We start from the raw sequence: 17,944 nt of genomic DNA, 5'->3' as shown, positions 1-17,944 counted from the left end.
TCATGAAAAGTTTGAAAGAGTTTTCTTCTAACAGCAACCACTGTCGAGTTGACTAATGAACCAGGCACATGCTATGTACTTCACAAATATTATGCTGTCCTCACAACAGGGTAGGCGATCTTATCTCGTGTTACAGATAAGAAAAGGAACGCTGAGAAAATTAGGGCCATTCCCCAAGGTCACAGGGCACAGTTAAGCTGTGGAGCAGGAATTCATAAAGCTGGGTTTGAGCCAATGGCCACAGGGCCTCCCAGGTTTTCTCCTAAAAAGGTTCCACCGTATGTATATAACTTGACTTTAAAAGAAAATCCACTGGACTTTGCAAATTTTATGAACAATTTGGGGGAAAACCGCCTGGCAGTGTAGGGGGCTTCATGGAGAACACGCTCACAGAAAGGAAAGGTTTAGGTTCTGGGCTTGGCTCCCTGTGTAATCAGCTGTGACCTTCTTTGGAAATACGATAAACTCTCCCGGACTTCTAAGGTACACAAACGCAAGAGGCTGACATGATTTCCAAGGTCCTGTCTGGCTCTCACAGTTTACACTTGGCTGAGATTAGGAAATGGGCTAAATCTGTTTTGAGGTTAAAACAAAAAAAACAAAAAAACCCCACTTTTAAATCCAAACTAACCCTTCCCAGAACCTGCACTTCCCTGTGCTCCCTCATATCTGAGGACATTTCCCTTCCACCACGGAGCATCCAGCCCTGGGAAAGTCCAGAGTCCAAGACAGAAACATCATTCTTATACAAAAGATGTAAACAAAAAAAAAAAAAGAAAAGAAAAGAAAAGAAAAGCACTGCTCTACAATTTGGAGCTAATAGTTCCATGAAGAAAAGTAGAAAATGTCAAAACTGACCAGCCATGAGGACACTATAATCTTCCTTTGTTTGTTTCCTTGTTTCTTAATTTCCTTAAGCACACCCCTTGGTGTCTCACATTATCCAGTTACAGGTGAAGAGAGGATAAGATCTGGTCTATGGAATTTCAGAGAACAGATTACCGAATGAGAGGCAGTCATGGAATAATAAACCTTAGTTTAATATAACTTTCTCACACAGCAATCCAATAATGCAACTGGCTGCTCACGAAGTAGTGAACTCCTCGTCACTGGAGATATTCAAGCAGGTCAGGTCCAACTCCTGACCTCCAAAACCACATGTGACAGCCCTGTGGAATTTTTTTTTTTTTGAGATATACTGACATACTACATTAGCTTCAGGCATACAACGTAACGATTCAATGTTTGCGTATATTGTGAAATGATCCCCAGGCTGTCTACTTAATATCCAACTCCATGCAGTTACAAAATTTGTTTTTGTGATGAGAACTTCTAAGATCTACTCTCTTAATAATTTTCAAATATGCAACACAGTATTATTAACTATAGTCCCCAGGCTGTACAGTACATCCCCAGAACTTATTTATTTTGTAACTGGAAGTCTGTATCTTTTGACTACTTTCATCCATTTCACCCACCCCCAGTTTTTTTTTTTTTAAAAAGATTTTATTTTTTTCCTTTTTCTTCCCAAAGCCCCCCGGTACATAGTTGTATATTCTTCGTTATGGGTCCTTCTAGTTGTGGCATGTGGGACGCTGCCTCAGCGTGGTTTGATGAGCAGTGCCATGTCCGCACCCAGGATTCAAACCAACGAAACACTGGGCCACCTGCAGTGGAACGCACGAACTTAACCACTCGGCCACGGGGCCAGCCCCTCACCCACCCCCAGTTTTAATACAAATATTTCTGCTCAAATTCCCTCTGTAGATAAAGAGCACTAATATAAAAGATGCAGATGTAATATTATTTCACTAAAAGTTATAGAACAGTATAATATGACCCTATTTTTGTGGAATAAAACAAAAAATAAAGCAAAACCCTTCCAAGCTAACAACTATTCTCTTTAGATATATATGTACATAGGTTTAGACATATAGGTATGGGAAAACAGTTGGTCAACAGGGAAGGCGAGAGAAGAGGGCCAACTTTGACTTTACGTTTATATAATTAGGTGTTGAACTTTTTTGTACAGCAAGCATTTACTACTTTTTTTTTTCTTTTTTTTGAGGAAGGTCAGCCCTGAGCTAACTACTGCCAATCCTGTTCTTTTTGCTGAGGAAGACTGGCCCTGAGGTAACATCCATGCCCATCTTCCTCTACCTTATATGTGGGATGCCTACCACAGCATGGTTTTTGCCAAGCAGTGCCATGTCCGCACCCAGGATCTGAACCAGTGAACCCCAGGCCACCAAGAAGTGGAATGTGCACACTTAACTGCTGCGCCACACGGCCAGCCCCAAGCATATACTACTTTTGTAATTATAAGGCTAAAAAAATTGTAAAAATTAAATACTTGCACCTATGGCAATATTTTGCTAAATCTGGCCCAGCGGTTTCTTCTCCCTCCTGCGTCCCCTATCTCAGTGAATTCCTGCATCATGGTACCTCTCCTTTCTCCACCTTGCAGAGCTGGCCTGTCACCCTCAGGGGACCCTCTCTTGGTTCTTATTCTTGGCGGTTTCACTGCAACCTTGTCATTGTCCTGTTCTGACCTTCCGAGTTCAGGCTGGTTCCTGGTTGCCTAAACCTGACTCTTGCCATTTCCAGACTCAGGGAAATGGGGTGCTGCCAAGCAAGGAGCTTGGCTCGTGGGCCAGAGACATCTGTGTCTGAATCCCCATTTGGTCCATCTGAGCTGTGTGTCCTTGGGCAAGTTACTAAGTCTAAGCCTCAGCTTCCCAGTCGCTGAAGTAGAAACAGGGCCTCCAGTGATTTTTTGGTGATGATTAAACTAGATAGCATACAGAAAATTTACTTTTACTATTAAACACAACCTGTCCCTGGTTCGCAGTAAGAGTCAATGGCCAGAAGTCACTGCTCTGTTGTGCTACAGCATCATCGTTACTTAGGGATTTCACAGGGTCCAAGAAAAGGAAGGAACAGTTGAAGCAGCAGAACACAATAAGAAGATTAAATTCTAGATACGTCTAATCTAGATAGATATAATCCTAGATATCATTATAACTATGGGTACACTTTTTCTCACTGCATAAACATTAATTTCATTTAACTCTGCTATGAATTTAGTTACTAGCACAAAGCTATTTGCTATGTTTAGAAGAACATCACTTCTGGTACTCCGTTTCACTTTGTGTGTTCGTAAAAGGAAGATCAGTTTTCAGATTTCACTGCAAATTCCCAATTGTGATATATGCCAAATAAAATCAAACTTCAGGCCAGAAGGAGAAAAATAATTAAAAAAAAAAAAGTAATGATGAAAATTCTCTCTTGAAACTATGATCAAATAAAACCAAAAAGTTTAGACGTTATCCCTGGAAAAATCTGTAGAAGACCCTGATTCTAGTGCCACCCTTTGAGATGTGTGTTCTTTTTTTCACTTTTGTCTAATTTTGATAATGAGAGTCCTCCCTCAAAATTCATCAGGTAAAATGGAAGTACTGTGGTTCCAAATACAGTTAGAAAAAGAGATCCTTTGGCTCTGAGTTCAATAACTAGCAATATATCCACACAGGTGAACACAAACACAAACACACACACACACACACACACAGACAATGGAATTTCCTTTGGCTTCAAGAAACAATAGCATTCTAATAATGACCACTAAATAGAATGCCAATCAGGAACAAACCAAAAACATTTCCCTTTCTTAGGGTTTCTTTGTGCTATTAAAATAGTTCTGGGGTCAGCAGACCTGAGAGAACTCTGGTAATCAAAGGGCAGGTGCCAGGAATGGATGCAAATTGTCACCCTTTCAGAGGAGTCTTGGGGTGGGTTCACAAGGGACATTTCAGAGAAACTTATGTGCTCCCCCCAGTACTAGGATGACAATGACACTGCCACAAAACGGATGTTTACTGTGTAGAATGTTTGCCTTGTGTTCACGACACAAGACAGGCTTTTGTTGCATATATAGATTGCCGGTGTGGGAATCTGGTTCCCTTTTCTAGAGGTCAGATGCAGTGTCACAGCCTTAGGGAAGTCAATGGAAATGAAGGTCACCGACAATGGGGATCCCCACCTCAGCTACCACCTGAGGGAGGGAACCAGAAAAAGGAATTTGCTCCAGGTGCTCAGAGAACCGGGTTAAGCGTAATCAGTAAAGTTCTGTAAATACGGTATTTAAATATCAGGAATTTTACTGCTTATCAATCAAGAATAAGCTGTGAAACATGGCAACACGGAAGTTAATCAAAACCCGCAAATAGAAACGTTAAGAAATGACAAAGTATTTGGAAGTTTTTCTATTGCTTTCTGCTTTACGGTGGTCTTGTGCATGTGGTTGATTTAACTTAACACAATTTAACTAATTGGCTATACTAGCCCCCTGTGGCTGCTGTAACAATTACCACAAACTTGGTGGCTTAAAATAACACACATTGATTCGCTTACAGATCTGGAGGTCAGAAGTCCGAAGTCAGCTGCAGGCCAGCACCCTTGGCAGAGGCTCCCACCAAGTCTTTCCAGCTTTCCAGAGCTGCGCTCCTTGCGGTCTCCTCCTCCATCTTCCAGGCCAGCAGCATAGTGTCCAGCTTCTGGCTTCAACGTCAAACTGCCTTCTCTGTAGTCAAATCTCTTTCTGCCTCCTTTTTACATGGACACTGAGATTGCATTTAGAAGTCCACGCAGATAATCCAGGATATCTCCCTATCTAAGATCCTTAACTTAATCTTCAGGGTCTCTTTTGCCATATAAGGTGACATTCACAATTCCAAGCAATAGGACCTAGGTATCTTTGGGGGTAATTATTCAGAATATCACACTGGCTAAATTTGTGTTTGTGCTATATAAATTGTAAACTGAGCATTATATCATCATAGGGTCTTAGTTTCCCTTGGCCAAATCATGATTAGGTCAACACCACGTATTACCTATGTTACTTGAAAAACTTCACCGCCGGCAGTGACTGGCACTAAGCACATATTTCTAAAGAAAAACCGAAACGTTTATTCAGGACTATCCTGAAATCTCAAGATGCAATGGAAATATTACAGACATGAGCTTCCATTTTATGTTGGGTGACTTTAAAACAGCCTCTTGGAGGTGGAGATCTTGGAAGGAAAATTTTAACGGCTAGGATTTCTAGGGAGTTAAATCTCATTTTCATGTCTGATCACTTCGATAGTCACTGAAACCAGTTATCCACTGTATATGATCACTTGCAAAGCTAAGGAAGTCTTCTAAATACTTTTTTCCTTTATTAGAGCTCCTTAGTGTGTCCAGAAATCTTTTTTTTGGTCAATTAATTTTTTGAAAATATTTTTTACTCAAAATGAATCATACCACCCCAACTCCCCAACAACTCTTACAGAACAGCACTGGGATATATTTCAATGACATACATGTTTCAGTATAACAGCAATATATTTCAGGGACACAATTCTTCCAGAGAAACAGAAAAATTTTAATTTCTTGAAGCAATTTCAGCAAAATAAGCAATTAATTAAAGCATAGCTACCTTGAAATTTTTCAAGCAGAAATACAATGATGTTAGGAATTTGTTCTCAGTTTTTAACTTAATTCCCTATTAACTGCTTAAACTGTAGAAACATGGAGGAAAGTAAAGGTAAAAACTGTAGTCCTGAAAATAATCAGTTTAGTATATAAATTTGTGCTCTCCTGTAAGCCTACTGAGGGAAACATAACATTTATGATCAGCAGAAACGGCCTGCTAACAGAAAACAATTGAGCAGCGTAAAATTCTAACAGGCTCTAATTCAACTTATTTTCCTCCTTCCAACTTTTAAAATATATTCTAATAATTTTTAGCTGCTTTTGAACAATTTTAGACACACATATATACTTCCTGTTTTATGAAAATGTTATTTCAATGTCATAAGCTAGAAGTGGCCTCATAACTCATCTTGTCCTTAAAGATACTTCCAGAAAGAATAATGTAATATCAGGTATAATTTAAAAATTATTTTGGCAGATACTCTCAATTTAGTTGGTTTACACCCAATATGTGCATTCAATTTCTGAGAGGTGTTTTTTTCCAATTGATATATACTGGCCATATCCTTGGGAAATGACATTGCTCAAAAATAGGATTCCAGGGGTGGGAGACTAGTAATACCTACTTTGAAATTTTTCCCTTCTAAAATTAGTGTAGACCACCAGGGTAATTCATTCATGTGTAAGAGCGAACAAAAAATAGATTTTTGAAGAAAAAGTCTGTTCTTGCTTTCATATTTCTGAGAGTCCTTCTCCAGGGCAATGACCATCCGACCACAGGCAGTCTGGGTTGGGCTTATCAAAAAGCCTCATCAGTGGTCTTCTCTCAAGAATACTCATTCGCTCTTAACCAACCAAAAACAACATCTGTGGTACAATAAAAAATAAATATTTGGTCTTAGTCCCTCCCAGGTTCCTGGGACAGGGCTCCTAAAACACTTGGAATCTCCTGAGTGATTATCTTCTAATTACTGATGAGATCACTCCTGTTGTATGTGGGGTGGGGCCTAGATAGCTTCAGAATAGGGGGCCGTCACCAGAAACACCAAGCCTTGATTAGAAGCTTGGAACTTTCAGATCCACTCCCAGACCTCTAGGGAGATGTGAGGGGCTAGAGATTGAGTTCAATCACCAATGGCCAATGATTTACTTAATCATGCCTATACAATGAGACCTCCATAAAAACCCTTAAGTGACAGGGTTCAGAGAGCTTCTGTTGGTGAACAGATTGAGGTACTAGGAGGGTGGCACACCCAGCAAGGGCATGGAAGCTCTACACACCCTCACCCCCATACTTTGCCCTAAGCATCTCTTCCATTGGGCTGTTCTTTTATAATAAACTGGTAAGCCCGAGCAAAGTGTTTTCCTGAGTCCTGTGAGTTGTTCTAGTGAATTATCAGACCTGAGGAGGGATCATGGGAGCTCCCAAATTTGAAACTAAGTCCAACAGAAGTATGGGTTAACTGGGAATCTGGGACATACAACTGGCACCTGAAGCGAGGGCAGTCTTGAGGGACTTAGCCCTTAGACCTGTGGAGTCTGACACTAACTCAGGGCAGTTAGTATCTGAATTGGATTGAATGTTTGCACATCCCATTGGTGTTGGAGAATCAGAAAATATCACATGCTATACTTTGCCAGGGAACCAATCTTGAGCACAGCAAAGAAGATGGAAGGGAGACTGATAAAGACTTGCATAAAAACACGCAGTCTACCCTTTCCTCGGAGCAGAGATGGATGACTGAAAGCCTGCTGGCATGTTCTGCTTGGCCTACAAGTACTTTTTAAAAATACAAATGACTAAACGATAAGCATTTAAAATGGGGACATTTCAGAGGAAAATCTGGATTTCAGGCTCAACTTGAAGAATGAGAAGACATAACAGTACTGGTCATGGCAAGCAGAGCAAGAGCAGCCTTCCTCCTACACAAGGGCACGTGCTCTCCAGCCGCCAGTCTCTTGCCTCCCTACAGCATACGATGCCTGAGGCTGGCAATTACCACTTATCATTACTTATTTACATCACCACCTTGGTCCCTAAGGTCATTGTTTGCATTTTTTGCTCCAGACAGCATAAAGTTTTATTCTTGGGTCAATTCAGGTCATCAGAAAGCCGCGGTCTTGCACCATATTGTGTTGGCCCATGGCAGACTCTCCTTACTGAGTCATAGACTGGCAACATGTCCTCTCTTTGTACCTTTGCTGCAAGAAACGGCATTTATGGATGTTGTTAAGGACATGAACACTACATTTTTTAGTGCTCCTTTTATACAGGTCATGAAGGCTACAAGGGCTAGGAAGGGCTTTGTCACCTGGGGAACTAGTATGTGCTCTTTATAACACTGACTATGGAAGCAGTTCTGAGTTAACTACACAACTAAAATCATGCCGTTTAGTGTCCAATTTCATTCCCTGGCCTAGACTTTCAAGTTTTAATTCATATTTTATAATTTTTTAAGGGCAACAAAGAGAAAGATATTAACACATGGATAGTCTCAGCTTCATTCCTTGTGCTGCCCCCTAAGGGAAACTCTGGGTTTGAGTCTCAGCTTTTTTTCATTTCTCTGGTTCTGGGCTTATTAACACAAATGTGAGAAACGAATTAGGAGGAGGAGAGAAGTAGAAAAGGACATATAGTGAGAGAGGAAATAGAAGAAAAGGTACCTAAAAAAGAAGTGGGAAAGAGGAGGAAAGGTAAGGACATCAGTGGATGAGTGGATTTGGGGAGAGCTTCTGTGTGGGTTTCAAGGAGAGAGTTTGGGAAAATAGCTGACAGCCACGTAGAAGGTCAGGGATGCGGAAAGAGGATTTTTTTAAAGTTCTGTTATATGTAATGCACCCCTCTTGGATGTTTTCTGAGAAGTGAAGTAAATATTTGAATTATTTTAAAGTGTTTTCTCTGTCACACTTATTCCTTTGAATGTAACTTAATGCTGGGACTGGACCAAAACTAGGCTGGTTATATACGGGTTACATATATGGAGTTTTTATAAGGTGCCTCAAATCTTTGTAGAATAAGGTGGGGCATGAAGGAACAAATGAAAAAACAAGAAAATGAACAAACTTCAGTTCTGGAATGATAAAGCAGGCTAATTATAAGTTGACTTACCCATGTCAAATTTCACAAATTGATCCGAATCTGACCATGTCACATATTAAAAGGGACCAATATCTCAAGTGAGATTATTCTACACCCGTACAATGACAGGAATCAAAATTCACTCAACTTTAATCTACTAAGTTAAAGAATAATATGGGTTGCTTTTAGAGGGACAACTACCCTGAGACCTAACAATTTCCCCACCATTCGAGTACCTGCCTATTTCCCCCAAAGAAAGAGAATGGACTTTCCTCTCATTAAATCTTCTTTATACCTAATATGTCTCTTGGCACACAGAGGTGAAAGAGAGTTCATTACATGCCATGAATTGAGTAATCAAACCACCCTCCCCAATAGCAGTCTTCACCAAGAAACTTACACTTGGGTTTTATTACACTTTCTTTTCGATTTTGTAATAGTTGTTGATAAAAGGCAAGGTAATTTCTCATAGATTTGCATTTATTTATATAGTTTTAAATGTTCTGATCTCAAGAATTCCTTTTAATTTTAATACACATTACAAAACTTTTAAGCCTTTATAATATTGGAATAATAGTCATCCAAATTTCCTGTGGATTTCCATGTTCCTGCAGTAAGCCATAAGAAAACTCAGCTGGACTGTCTTCTTGCTGAGATTAAAGGCTTCTGAAGAAAACCAAAATGGAACGATAACAATGTTTCATAAGGTGGGGGAGATAAATATGTTTTTAACTATTACTGAGACTTTCTGCAGGGCATATATTAGCCCCAGTTCAAATGAAAGTCAAGTAAAGGAAAGTTTCATCACTGTTTATCTGGATTAGGGCAAAGAAGCTCCAATGAACAAAGGCAAGCCTCAATGTTTGACCCAGGTATGCATTACAATTTCACAGTGGCATGGGCAAAAACGAAAATTCAGCATTTGTCTACTATTATATCTTTCGTAAGAATACTATACACACAAAAAATAAGGCACTCTTCATCAATATTTAATTCTTCTATATTCAGATATTGTTTTAGGAAACTTGTGAGGAAACAAAGCACTGAATTGAGTTTTCAGAATTCTACATAATGCTGTCACAATATTAAAAATTTTAAAATGGTAAATAATTTAAAATGATAAAATAATTACCTAACCTGATAAATCACCTTTTCCAATTTGTTTTCTAAGAAGCATAAATCATAAAATCTCAGGTAGGAAAGCTCCTTAAAAGTCATCTCATTGAATTATCCAATGATGGAATTAACTACTTTATTTATAGACTCTTTCAAAACATTCCAGCACCTAGAAACTCACTGAGACTCAACATATATCATCCTTCTTTTTAAAAATGTTAACTCCAGGGCCTAGTTCAGCACCTGGCACACTACAGATAATTGCAATAGACTCTCACTGGCCTCCCTACAATCTTTTCCTCCTTGTTTTGACATCAAGAACAAATTTTCAATAAACATACCCTGCCCCCACTTTTAATACCATATCTTGGTAGGGCTCCACCCCAGCTCCAGGGATGCAATCCTCGACCCAGGCCAACCAAGCACTGAGGTCCCTCTCAGACAGCTGCCCAGGTGCAGTGATTACTCCAAGAACCAGGACATGGCCGAAGCTGGTCCAACCAGAATGCATCTCAGGACTTTGGGAGCTACTGACAAACACACTCACTTTGCCTGCTGTTGCAGCAGGGAGAATCTAGGTTAGCAGTGTTTAGCAAGTAAAACCTGAGAAGGTAGACAAAAAACCGGAAGAGCTTAAATACAGAGAAACTGAGTCACGATGACATTATTTGAGCCCCCACTCCAGGCATTCCTGAAGTCAAATCTAAAATCTAACCTGAGACTTATAACGGAGGTGTGCCAGTAGGTCCTCCAACTCCTTTTTTCCCCTTAAACTAGTTTATCTGTTTTCTCTTACTTGGCACCCCTCACCCCAAAAGGGGGAACAGAGTCCTGACCACTACGGAAATTTACCTGTGAATGACCCCAAAATGTAGATTGGCTGAACTGGGGTTGGATGGCAGCTGGGCACATCTTTGTCATGTGACAATAAAATGGATGCCTGTTGTAGCTTGAAACTAGATCATACGTCTATCAGGGCTGCATTATTCGGGGACTTGAGGGAATGTTTCAGATTCGGGAGTAAACTGTCTACTTCCTTTAGCTTTCTGTAAGGTCTTAGAAGAAAGAGACAAGCTTGGGCTGTCACTGATCTGCTGATAGTGGAGTCAGATGAAAATACAACTTGGCTAACAGAAAACCTTTGTCTGTGGCTGCAACTGCTGAGACTCTGGTGACCTGGAGCCTTGCAGAGGTGGGAAAGCCAAATTATCTCCCCCAAACTAAAGCTGGTGCAAGGAGTATAGGGAACTTCGCTCTACTGAGATGAGCATCTGTGAGAAGCTGATCTTCCTCAAGCGCCTCCCAAATACTTCCAGTCATTCCCTCGGCCAGACACACAGAATGATGGCCTCAGTGCACCGATACAGCCGGCAGACAGTCCAGGGCTCCTGAGAAGCAAAAAAATAGTGCTTCCCCGACTCAGGAGGGTTTCTATTCAAGCCATTGTTTTTTTCCGCACTGAAGCAGAGACCCAGGGGTTAACGCTACTCGGAATGGTAGGGAGATGGGCTAAGCACGAGCAGCTCTGTGCTGAGGGGCCAAAATTCCCCAGCCAAGTTCTGTCTCCATCCAAAGGCCACAGTTCAGCCAAATCTGTGGTTCTGGTTTCTAGCCTACGGTAATTGGCCAACGAAAACAGAATTAAAGCCTGCTCAGTTTTCAAATGGAATTGTATTGCCAGAGAAACTCCTGATTTGTCAAACAGATGAACTTGTAATTCCTCAACTCCAGAAGTCACCTCTAGGTCCCCAAAACTGTGCCATCAGAAAATGGGCTGCTAGAGAAGTCCAGCTCCCAACACGGCTCCTCGTCGATGCTGTAGGACAATGAACGAGAGCGAGTTGCTCTGAGCAGAACTGGTGGCTGCCCTCAGGCTGAGCAGGGAGCTGCTCCACTGCCAGAGCAGGAGAACCTGCTGTTCCTGTCCTGTTCAGCAAGATCGAGTAGGTGCAGCAGAGTGCTGGCCACCGTGTGCTCCTTCCCAAATGGGACTTCTCACCTCAGTCCAGTCAGGGTGGCGACCGAGTTGGACACCTGAATGAGCTACCAGAAAACACACCTGCCCTTTCCTCCCCAGGGAGCTATGAGGCTGGAGCTCTGGCAGTCTTCTTGTCACCATGGAATGAGTGTCCAGAGCCACCCAGGAGCTCATTGTGGGGTCTGAGAAGGAAGGTGACACAGGGCTGAGAGATGGGGCATATGAACCCCAAAGTCCACTGTTCTTAATGTCATGGCTACTCTTTGAGATTTTTTTTTCCACTTGTATCAAAAAGGTCAATAACATATAGAAAACAATTATTATTTGTAAATAAATAAATAGCATTCATAAAGTTCTTGATTATGCCAAATGCCAGAATCTGCCTCTGAAGTTTCTATTCATTGGTTTGACTTCTCCTCCCTTGTTCCACGGAGAACTGAGATTTCCGCTCTTTGTGGTAGGCCTTTAAAACTTAGCAGGCCCACCCCACTAAATTAAATTCTTTTTTTCTTCAGACTAAATACCTCCAGTACCTTTCATTTCTCTTCATACAAGAAACGTATGCCTTGCTCTCCAAGGAACACAGTGTGCCTGTAGCATCTCCTTGGGGACTGAGGAGGGAGGCATGGAGCTCTAGTGCCCTCTCCCTCAGGACGACATGAGCTGTGTAGGGCTGTACAGCACCTCTCAGTGTGGAACACCCTCTCAGCAAATACTGCTGACTGGTGGATGGAAGAAACAGAGGAACGGAGGGAGGAAGAAGGGAAAGAAGAAAGAAAAGTAGGAAAAAAAGACAGAGAATGAGGAAAGAAAGACAAAAAGACAGGAAAAGGGAAGGAAGAAAGGAGGAAGGAGACACTGACGCGGACCAAGACATCCCCAAAGCAGCAGCTTTTTCAAAGCACGTGTTTCACAGCAGAATGGTAACATCCCACCAACAACAACGTTCGTAGGAGTGCAAGCTGGGGCACAATTTTCGGAGGGCAATTTGGAATAACTATCATAAGTTTATGTACACAGTCTTTGATCACTGCTAGGAATTTATTCTACAGAAATGTTTGCACAAAAACAGAACTCTATATAAAATGCAATTCAATGCAACAACTGTAATAGCAAAAATTATGGAGTCATCATAAAAAGATGTCTACATATTGCATTAAGAGAAAAAAAAAGGAAGTTACACAGCAGTAAGAGTCTATTTATGGGGGTCGGGGAGGAAGCATGATTATATATGCATGAGTATTTCTGAAAGGACAGATATGATCCTATTACCCAGGTTACCTTTGGGGAATAGAAATTGCAGAGGAGAGGGGGAGAAAAGAAGCTCAGAAGACTTTAAAAATAATTTACCCTTCACTCTTTCACACTGTGAATTTCTTATCATTAATACTCACTATCGTTTTAAACCATGACAAAGTGTGAGCCTCTGCAGTCAGTAAAAACTGTATTCTTTCTCATTACCCTCTGTTGCTCTAGTCTCTATTTCTCGTTTTAATAAGAATGCTTCAGTGTGTCATTCCCTTGACCAGTTAGGCTTACAAACTCCTTGGTGGCACAGGATTGCATACTCATCCCAGGGGCACTGCTGTCACAAAGTGGCTGGCTTCAGGAAATGCCCCACACAAAGCACAGGAGGGATGCAGGGAGCAAAGGGCCAGGGGTTAGGAGGCCTCAGTGGACATTTTCCAATTCTGGCCTCACTTGACCCCTCAGCTGCAAGCAGCACTACTGAACAGACATTTTCTGGCTTTCTTGTCTCTCCCCCTTCTCGAGCTGAGAGCTCTCTCCATCTCAATCCCTTGTGTTCGGGCTCAAGGAGGAAGGCCACAGGTGGCTGGGCAGTGGTGTCCAGGTGAACACCAATAAGACAAGATCAGAGGGGTTGGCAGAGGCTGAAATACGCAGGCTTTGTACCAGGGTAAAATGTTTTGATTTTATTTCAAGGGCTATGAGAAGCCACTGGATGATTTAATCCCGTGGCTGAGATGATCTGATTTGTGTTTTAAAAGTCCTTTTCTGGCTCCTATATGAAGAATGGATTGTGAAAGTGAAGGGTGGAAGCTAGGAGACCACAGGCTCCAGCAGCATTCCAGAGAAAAATGACAGTAACTAGGAGAGGAAGTGGACAGACTCAGGTGATGTTCTGGAGGTGAAGCCAACAGGGTTTCCTAGTGGATTAGGTGTGGAAAGTGAAGGAAAGAAGAGTTAAAACCACCTCCTAGGTTTTTGGTTTAAGCTAATGGGTAGATGTGCTCACTGTGAAGGGGAAGATGAAGGATGGAGCAGGGTTGGGAGTTCTCGCCTCACTCTCCTAAGAAGACCCATTCCCACGGCTTCCTTTTTATTTCTAAATGAATGACCCTCAAATTATACTCCCAGCTCAGAATTTCACTCTAAGCTTCATCCTGAGTATCCAATCACCTATTCCACTTCTCCACGCGCCCTCCTCACAGGCACAACAAATTCAAGATGACCAAAACCAAGCCTGTCGTTTGCCTCCCCCAAACCTGGTTTCCCTGAGGTGTCTCATTCTTATAGGGGTCCCACTATCCACTCAGCCCTTTAAGTAGAAACCTGGACCCTGGATCCTAATCCTTCTCAATCTCCACATTCCACCACTGCTGTTTCTGGTTGATTTTACCTTCTGCCTTTATACCCCGCTGCTCCCTCTGCCAGGAACGCGCTCCATCACCCTTTACCTTGTTAGTTCCTATCATCAGAGAGCAGGTCAAATGTTATTTCGTCAAGAAGCCTTCCCTGGTCCTCACACGTGGTCATGTCTCCCTGCTACAGGCTCTATGCTGCCATCTACTTTTTCTTTGTAACACTTATCAACAGTCTAATTGAAAATTACTACTGCAACTAGTTGTTTAATATCAGGTTCTCCCATTTGAACGTAAATTCTATGAAGGAAAGGACAACGTCTACCTCAGTCATCACTGTATACTCAGAGCTTAGCATAGTAAACTGGATACACAACAGACACAAAACACACATTGAATGAATGAATGAATGAATGATGCCCTAACTAGCCACTAACCGACCCTGGTTAAATAACAACCTCTCAACTCAGTAACTTATCTTTACCAAGAAGTTAGCTAATCAGTTTTTAAAAAGGTATTTTCTAGCCCTAAATGTCTAGAAAAATAAACAACTAAGCAAGTAAATAAAACTAAATCTGATGGGGATTGATTACTTGGAGAACAAAAATCTTCATTATGTTTCATGAAATTTCTTAGAATTTTTTTATAGCTGCAGAGGACTAACTATCCTATGTTCACGTGCATTTAATTAAGTATTATTATTATTTTTAAGTCACATTAGTTTTATCTAGTGATGATTTCAGACACACAGATAAGTGTTTCATAAGAGCTTTCCATGGTTAAGGCCAAACACTTGTGTTTATTAAAAACAAAAATAAGATGCTCACATGTTTCTTTATGCCTACCAAATGCTTTTGCATGCATTACGATTTTTAAGAAATAGTGAAAACTTCATGGCTTCACATGCCAGGTTTTTAAAAAAGGCCCATGATTATTTCTCAGAGGAAATAACTTTGTAGAACCAACAAAACGAACAGGAGAGACAGAGGGAAGATGGCCTGACTTAAGCCAGCAGCCACTCTCCAACTGCTCCAGAGGAGGAAGCCAGGCGGAACTGAGTTAGGGAAGGCACCGGGCCTGGTCTTACAGCCGCACCTGCTAAGCAGGCAGACCAGCCCCACTTATTTCTTCTAAGCATTTTAGTTCGCTGTCTCATCAACTAAACATTTCCTGAGTACGTGTGTGACCTTCACTATAAGCACATTTGTCTTTCCTGGTTTCTGCCTTTTCCTTAATTTCTCATTTTGTCTTCAACGAGGTTAAACTATGAGAATCACTTAACATGTATGACCTCAAATTAACAAATCACCAAGTTTCTAGGGCCAATAGTTCCACTCTATGGTAATACAGATTGGAGTAGAAACTTTATTTTGAAAAAAATAAATGTTTCGTTAAACACAATTTTTAGAAGTTGGAAAAGAATGTATCTAGGATGCAAGAAAGAACATTATTCTGAGGATCCAGAGGGAAACTGAAACCTGTGACGGAATTTTGGTGCGCAGAACATGTGGCGAGGAGAAAGGAGACTCGGAGACCATGCCACGTAGTGACACAGCAGCATGACATCTGGACCAGCCCACCTGTGGAAAACAAGGGCGGCTGAGAGCCATCCTTCAAAGAACTTGCCACTTGTAGCAGCACTTCCCCGGGAGGGAAACTGGGTGCCGAGTTTCACTATAACGGGTTGTGAATTTTGAACAGCCCACCAACCAAAGATGATAAAAAATACTGTGAACTTGTGAGCATCTTTGGTAAGCTAGATCCGCATGGGCCAGCACTGAAGGCTCTTTACTGACCAATGACAAATAGGACTAGTTAAAACCAATCGTTTGTGGGCCTGCTGACTCATTCCTCCTACCCAGGGTGCAAACTTCAGTCCTTAATTAGCATATTCAATGAACTGTGTGTGTTTTCTTGCCTCTCAAGTAATAAAATTAATTCAGTGCTTGTTTTGTTAATCCCTTCAATAGCTAAAAGAAAAAGAGTAAAGTATTTGGGGCTCCCTGTCAGGGGGAACGAAAACAACCAAATTTGACCTGGTAGAGTTAGTTAGGTTTAGCATACAAAACAACAAAGTGGCAGAGAACTTCCTAACGATTATCAAAACCATCAGTCAAGAGTAACTTGTCCAGACACATAGACAAGGGATTGACCCCAATGGAAGAAACCTGAAATGATTCCTTAGAGACTCTGAAGTTCTGGGTAGGAATCTTATAGGGTTGAGTCTTCAAGGATGTTCTCCCCTTACCTTCCAGTTGAAGATTGTGACAGTAAATCAAAAGGAAGATACGGAAGAACAAAGTAAATAGTGTGAAAGAACTGATCCAAATGATAGGCTGCTCTCAAAGCATATAAGGAATCTCTCAGTGTCCCAGTCACGTGCAAATCCCATGCACTTTCACGTGTCCATGCATCTACACATGGTCTTCCCTTTAGGTGAAACGCTCCTCCTTCCTTCTCTCTTCATGGTATCTGAAGACAGCCCAATGTCACTCCATTTATGATGATGTCCAGGCTCTTTTACAGTCACTTCTTCTGCCCCATACTCTTAGCACTTGGCAGTCACCTCGGTTCCAGTACTTCTCCCATTGTTACCACTTTGTAAGCATCCCATTATTACACCAGACTGTGCATGCCTACAAATGTTTGCTGAGGGAAAGGACAGAAGAGTATGATGTCATGGGCAGAGTCTAAGAGGGAAACGGCTCAAGAGGGATGACATGTTCTTCTAAAATAAATTCTGTCAACTCCATCACAAATGAGCCTGTGGAAGAGGCAAAGCAGAAAGCATCTCAAGAAAGAAATGTGTCCTAAGGGACTCAAGTTTCAATGGGCATGGATAAGGGATGGCAGAGAGGCACAAAAGGAAGCTCTAACAAAAGCAAAAAGCGAAGGACAGAAATCTGTAAGAACAACAATGGAAAGCTGAAGCTCAGAATGAGCAGAAGTCTGCAAAGAATGCAGAGGGAAAAGTAACAAGGAAATTTTACAGATGGTGAGAGGATGGAGGCAAGAAGCAACAGACCCGCTACATACAGCACACTAGGTGAAGTTCACTTACAAGAGAGAGAAAGCAGATCTAGTCGAATCCTATTTTGCAGCTCTATCAGAGAGACTAAAGGAAAAACTAAAAAGGATGAAGGATCCTGGCTAAGAAGAAAATGAAATCCAGGATGAAGTCTCTAGCCCTGTAAGAAGTAACCACCTGAGTTGTAGAACCACTACCAGTAAGCTCGGATGAATCATAGAGAAAGACTGGAAATATGAAAAAAAAATCCTAGTTTTTAAAGGAAAAAGAAAAACAACCAAGATTCTAGAAATGACACACTGAGCAGCTTGATACTGACTCCCAGATAAATAAACTGACAGATACTAGACAAATCATCTATGGTTACTTGACAGTGAATTACTGAGAGCTGGAACCACCATGGGTACACTAAAACTGAGTGAATACAAACTAACATAATTCTCTGTCTTAAGAGTGCTTCTACATTTGGCATATTGACAGGCATGTCACAGGAGGCAGTGTGTCAAGATTTCACTATGGTCCTTGAAAATGTCTGTTGCTGTGTTCTTGAAAGTAAGAGGGAAACAGCTGGGCTAGAGAATTTTGTTAAGTAAACTTAGAGCAAGTTAATTTATAGCAAGTTGAAAGACTGAATTATTTAATCCACTGATGGTATTAATGTGCCA

The 17,944-nt window shown here is 41.4% G+C and overlaps 1 protein-coding gene across 7 annotated transcripts in view; it reads right to left on the bottom strand.

The window, feature by feature from the left end:
- Positions 1–17,944, bottom strand: part of NCOA7 (nuclear receptor coactivator 7) — a 147,210-nt gene that overhangs the window by 79,267 nt on the left and 49,999 nt on the right. The gene's annotated exons all lie outside the window — the stretch shown is intronic.

This window comes from Equus asinus, chromosome 24 (genome assembly GCF_041296235.1).
Source record: "Equus asinus isolate D_3611 breed Donkey chromosome 24, EquAss-T2T_v2, whole genome shotgun sequence".
NCBI classification, from domain to species: Eukaryota; Metazoa; Chordata; class Mammalia; order Perissodactyla; family Equidae; genus Equus; species Equus asinus.
Note: the sequence above shows the minus strand (reverse complement) of the source record. Positions and strands in the feature narration are given on the sequence as shown.